This window comes from Pezoporus occidentalis, unplaced genomic scaffold, assembly GCF_034315485.1.
Source record: "Pezoporus occidentalis ecotype Australia unplaced genomic scaffold, CSIRO_AGI_Poc_V1 ctg95, whole genome shotgun sequence".
Classification (NCBI taxonomy): domain Eukaryota; kingdom Metazoa; phylum Chordata; class Aves; order Psittaciformes; family Psittacidae; genus Pezoporus; species Pezoporus occidentalis.
The window spans coordinates 4,123,476-4,129,989 of record NW_026916315.1 but is presented as its reverse complement, the minus strand read 5'-3'; the positions used below and the strand labels follow the sequence as shown (position 1 = coordinate 4,129,989).

At 34.2% G+C, this 6,514-nt stretch overlaps 1 long non-coding RNA gene across 1 annotated transcript; it reads right to left on the bottom strand.

Moving 5' to 3' along the window:
• Positions 1 to 2,216: 2,216 nt before the first annotated feature.
• LOC134157402 (uncharacterized) lies at positions 2,217 to 6,224 on the bottom strand. Its single transcript, XR_009962311.1, has 4 exons — positions 6,171 to 6,224; positions 4,151 to 4,299; positions 2,961 to 3,101; positions 2,217 to 2,406 (listed from the first exon to the last, which is right to left on the bottom strand). It is a non-coding gene; the product is annotated as an uncharacterized LOC134157402 (long non-coding RNA).
• Positions 6,225 to 6,514: the final 290 nt, after the last annotated feature.

The window sequence follows — 6,514 nt, the reverse complement described above, 5'->3', positions numbered from 1 at the left end:
TATACATAGGACATACATATGAATCATAGAATCAAAAAGTAGTTTGTCTTGGAAGGGACCCTTAAAAACCATCTGGTTCCAATCATAGGAACTACCCATAGGCGGTGACACCTTCCACTAGATAAGATTGCTCAAAGCCCCATCCACCTGACTTTGAACACTTATGGTGTATCCACAGTTTATCTGAGTGACCTGTCCCAGTGCTTCAGCACTATCATTATAAAAAATTCCTCCCCTATATTTAATCTAAATCTACTTTCTTTTGGTTTAAAACTGTTGTCCTTTAACCTGTAACTACAGGCCTTGGTAAAATGTCTCTCTATCTTTCTTATAAGCCCTTTATATATTGAAAGTCCATAATAAGCTCTCCCCAGACCCTTTGCTTCTCCATGCTGTAAAGGCCAGGTCTCTCAACCTTTTTGCATGGAAAAGGTATTCCAACCCTCTGACCATTTTCATGGCCCTCATCTGGACTTTCTCCAACAGTTCTATATCTTTCTCGTACTGGGGACCCGGGAGGTGGTTGCAGATATGCACAATATATAAAAATATATGGAAACAAACTTACACCAGAGAAAAGATCTGTGGTACATATATATACATATATATATATATATGTAATAAAAATAAACATAATATCTTTTCTTCAAGATGGTGACATTTGAAGAATACCTTCTGAGCTTGTTTCTGGGATTAAAAATGGTAAGTAAAATGTTAAGTTAAACAGGTATATAACCAGAATGTAAGAAATAAATGCCTCTCTCCCCTTACATTCAGTATGAAAGGTAAAAACAGCAATATGATTTTTAATGTTCATTAGGTTGGAAAAGGTTTTAAAGTGTCCTTTGCACCTGGATTCTCATCAGTTCAAGAAATAGCTCTAGGTTATTTATGCATGAGATATCACTATTTCTCAGACTTCCTGATTAGTATTTTCTTCATTCCTCCAGATCACATCATAGAAAATATATGCAGTACTTTCATAAGCAATATTTGCACTGATAACGATGTTTGTATTGTATGGGGTCCCTCAAATTACATACCTAACTTCCATGAAAACACATAATTCCCACTTAAATTTGTTGTGGTCTTTCACAGTAGATATACTAAATGTATGGGATTGTAAAGAACTAAGAGATTTATCTATAAGTCTCATAAATTAATCTCCACGTAATAATTGTTTAGATTTCAACTCCTGTATGAAATGTAGGATTTATTTATTTTTCCCTGAAATAACAGAATCATATAATGGTTTGGGTTGGGAGGAACCTTAAAGATTATCTAGTTTTAATCTCTTTGCCATGGGCAGGGACACCTTCCTCTAGACCAGGCTGCTCAAAGCACCGTCCAACCTGGCCTTGAACAGTGCCAGGGATCTGGCAACCACAGCTTCTCTGGGCAACCTGTACCGGTGTCTCACCACTCTCACAGGGAAGAATTTATTCCTAATATCTAATCTAAATCTCTCTCCCTTAAAGCCATTCCCCCTTGTTCTATCCTTACATACCCTTGTAAAATTCCCTCTCCAGCTTTCTTGTAGGCTCCCTTTAGGTATTGGAAGATTGTTACAAGGTGTTCCCTAAGCTTTCTCTTCTCCAGGCTCAGCAAGCCCAACTCCCTCAGCCTGTCTTCATTGGAGAGGTGCTCCAGCCTTCGGAGCATCTTCATGGCCCCCTCTGGACTCACACGAGCCCATGTCCTTCTTGTTTTGGGGGCCCCAGAGCTGGACTCAGTACTCTAGTTGCAAGCATATATTGCTGGGACATGATGAGCTCATCAAGCAACACCCCAAGTCTTTCTCCTCATGGCTGCTCTCAATAAATAAAGCTAATATATATATATATATAAAAGACATTTGTGATTCACACTGCAAGTAGCATTTTCTAGAAGCTCCTATCATTAGTGCTAAAAATACTCTACCATCTGTCTCCTTCTCTATTCACTCATTTGTTTTGCTGTCTGGAGTCATGCCATGTACTTATTGAAGAAAGAGAGAAAGTAAACATAAGGAATGTAGATATCCAGATATTCTGCAAACACTCTACCTTCTGTCTTCTGTCCCCTGAGTAAGCTTCTTTTGCATGAAATCACGTTTTGATGATGTATACCACCAGTAATGACACAGACTAAATATAACTCAAACACCAGGTTGCATCTTCTGTCAAATTGTTTATTAACTAGTGCGTGAAAAATCTTCATTTTCCTTTTCAGCTTACTATGGGGGGAGAAAAAAACAGCAAAACCCCCAAACCAAACCCATAAAACAAAAATCAGCAACAAAAGCTCTCAAGGTTTTATGCTTTTTCCAATGTTTTATTTGTCCTTCTGTTATGGACACATCTTTTCATAACTATCTTGGGCTTCTTCCTCTTCATAGGTTTTTTAATAACATCCATATGAAAACTACTGCAGGGGTTAAACAACATGTTTCAAACACATAAATCAATACGTATATACAGTGGATACTAAGTTGTATAAGAATTAGTTGAATAATGTAGAAATTATGCCATGTTTACTTAAGCAATTTAAGAAATCAAGTGGATCAAATTTATAGATTTGCAGTTTAAAAAAGAAAAGGAAGAAGCATTCCACTGTCTGGTAAGATCTCTTGCATTACATGAATAATGAAACTGGTTGTAGTGCACCCTAAATCATCAATCCTGTATTTTCTGACTAAATTAGAATAGATGATTTTAGAATGCCATACTAATTCAAGCAGTCTGAATGACTAAGAATACACGTTACATCTTGGTTAGGATAAATCATGTTGTTAAAAAACAACTCCCACATTTTTCTTTTAGTGTTGATTCATTTTATTTTTTTTCTTTTCCTAGGCAAAAACACTCTACTCAGGAAGAATTCAGTGGAAAAATACAATGGATATATTAAGATCTTTTTTTTATATACATGGTTTATCAGTACATTCTTTTCAATAGCAGTGAAGGGAAGATGATACAAACCTGTAAGAGTGAGTCTTTCTTTCGGCTTCGCTGGGGTTTGTATGCTCGGGTATGCACAACAAAAAATATATTGGTAGCTTAAAAGCTGAAATTACTCTTGCTGGCTTCTTACATGGCAATGCAAAATAACCGTTATGGGTGCTAAAATACAGAAAAATAGAAATATATGCATAAGTATACACACACACACACATATATACATATAGGTTGCAAATTTTCAGGAAATAGGGTCATTTTTTACAGCATAACATGGATTACTTCTAAGGTGTATAAGTAGAATTTTCCAGTCCTTAACCAGAATATCCACAAAGGTCTTTAATTGCCTGCTTAGTATCTTACTAAAATTGTAGTCAATAGAACCAGTTCGAAATGCAGTCACATTCCTGACTCATCTGCCTGTATTATAGCATAGCTTTCTCACTGGCTGCCAGACAATTACCCACCTCCAGTTATTTCATCTGTCTGCAATAAGTCAACAATGAACTTGGTATTTTAAAAAGTTACATCAGTGTGCAGCTATTTGATCCATAGTACAGGCAAATGCCACTATAGCAGAAATAAAAGAAGACAAAAATGCGGATAAACCTTTAAAATTAATTATTTATAATAGATAGATACTCTTTTTTTTTTTTTTTTACTTCTGTTTTAGAAACCTTGATTGGAATTCTTAGGTTTCAAAACTGTTGGAAACAAATAGCAATTTGTATTAGAACTCATCTCAGAAGATATCGTGATGATGTCACAATTTGGTATTACTTTCAAACCTGCAAGCAGTTTTTTAGAAACACACTTAAAACTAACCCCTTCCTCCTGTAAAACCCTGGTCTGGCAGAAAAATACCTGATAAACCTTGAAACGCAGGAACATGACCATAGCATAAATACGAGGTTTTCTCCGTTAAAGCAATATATTTGAGAATCAGCAGAGCACTTGCAGGAAAGATGAATATGTAGTGATAGATGAGAATGTGTGCTTAGAGTGCGCTAATGAACAGCAATCCATTAGTGTAAACATATAATTTCTCAGTCATTACCTGTACATTAACATTTGATTTCCTATCTTGTCAACATCAAGTGGAAACTAAATGTAGCTGGAGAAAATTTGATTTGCATGACTTCTCAGTAGAAAAAAAAAAAAGATAACCTAAGTCTTAAAACAAGCATTAAAAAGCACATTAATTTTTACCCTACCAAGAGGTGTTCTGCTGAAGGTTTTGGTAGTGGACTGCTTTATTGGTAGGACAGCTTGAAATATGTCTGCCTTCTGCATGATCACTGAACCTTATTTTCTGTTGCTGATTCTCTTTTAACCTCCTCAAATACCAATTCCTTTACAGTATCTGTAAAATAAAAGTGACAGAGGTAAAAAATACTGTCTAACACCAGTAGATATTGAAACTGTGAAGACAGATATTTAACCTAAGACCCTGTATTCCTGGGAAATAATCCTACCAGCAATGAAAGTGAGTAACAGATAGGATTACAAACACTGAAATTCAGCTGCTGAAAATAAATGTTCATAATAAAGCCTGTAAGGAAAGTATGAACAACTAAACATGGGGCTAGATATTTCAGTACATTTCACAGGACAAAACCAGCATTTAATATCCCAAACTCTCCAGATTTTTTCCTTTCTGATGGCAACATGTATTAAAGAAGAGTTTTTTAATAAACATTTACTCTTTATGCTCTTAAGCCCCTGTTTCCTGGCTGGCACAGTTGTAGTCTTTACTAATTTACATATGAGTGTTTTTTTTCTTGCAAGCCATTGGTGCAGATTTGAAGAAGGCTGGATATCTCGGGTATGAATGGCTGAAACACTTAATGACTCTAAATAATTAAATTTTAGTTGTGAAAACAGATTTTTTTTTTGATGATGAATATGTAAGAAAATCAGCAATAGTATTATATGTACCACAACCAAAAGAACTTTAAAAAGAAATGCTTAACTATGTTGTATATATGTCCCATAAAAAGGACTGCATTTCTCTGGTTAAAAACTGGTTTTAAGCTCCAAGAATGTTAACAGTGAATCAAGAAATGCCAAAATTTGCACTGTTGTGTAATTATTGGTACACTGCAGAATAATTTCTTGATAAAATACAACTTTTTGAACAATACCATCACATGGATATTTCAATTTTCAGAGAAATTTACTGTTTGTGGGTTTTGGGTTTTGCTTTATTTCATTTCTGATGCTAACCTGGGTTCTCAGTGAATGTACTTCAAAATCAAATATCTTTTTCTGGCCTCTGTTGGTAATAATTAGATCCCTAGAGAAGTATCCCTAGAAAGTTTTATATTCCCCCAAAACAGATCAAGAAAAAAACCCAGCCTTTTTCTGCTTTCTTTTAGATTTATTTTAATGCTATTTTATTTTTAGTCTAATTTCATTGTGTGGTAAACAAAGGGTTTAAAAATTAAATTATTACTATTAACTAGTAGCTATTTAATTGAGAATTAAATTAACTACTTACTTGTGTATATTTGTAGAATGCCATGGAAAAAGTTTCTCAAGTTGGTTTATTTAGGGAACAGTTATTAAATACATTACTGCTACAATATCGGATAATGAATCGGTAATAAAGAGTTAATGACACTCTGTGTAAAATTTTCTAAATAGGTCGTCACAGCCATGGAATTAAATAATTAAATGTTAGTAATTATTAAATAATTGCTGTCAAGCCTTTAGAAACAATGTAGCAAAACATGGATTTAACTGCAACTAACTGGTATTCAAGGTGCTCAGAAGAAAAGGAAAAATATAGCTGTTTCACACCATAATGCATACAAATACAAACACCTTCAAAAGATGAAGATCTTTTGTGATTACATTGAGGTGTGATTTTTAATATTCTTTTTCAAAAAGATTATGCCACTTGAAAGAAGACTCTTGGGGCTCAAACAGAAATACCCATGTGGAAAATACTCATACAGCAAACCTCCTTCCCAGTACACACTGTTCCCACTCCACACTCTGACAGGAAAGCAAAATGCTTCACGAATGACAAAACCAATGTGAAGTGGAGATTCCGAAGTGAAAGAACACTACATAAAGCAAAGAAAATGTATCATATGCATGAGAGGAAAAAAAAGGTGAAATAAAAAAGGAAAACTGAAATCAGAAATTAATATTACCACGAAATATTGTCAAAAAAGGAAAAATTTTCATCTTCTGCATCAGTTACAAAGAGAAAGCTGGCAACTCTACCTTCATATAGTTCCATTAGAATCAAAAAACACTTAGTTTCCCACAAGTTTTCAGTGACACTGTGTCACAAAGAGTAGCAGCAGTGTAAGATTTGTGATCTCTGTCGCAAGCAATAAAGAAAAAATCACAAATAAAGCTAACAGAAAATATGCTGAATTAAAAGCTAGTTATTTATAATGCTTACAAATACATAGTAATGAATGGTAAAAAAAAAGAACTACTGACAAATTTTTTGTATATTCCAGTCATGGCTTGACCTTCAAAACCTGAGATATTTTTCTTTTTATAGATTTACAGATTAGTTCTTCAATGAAAAGAAATTTCAATTATTTTTAAAAGTTAAA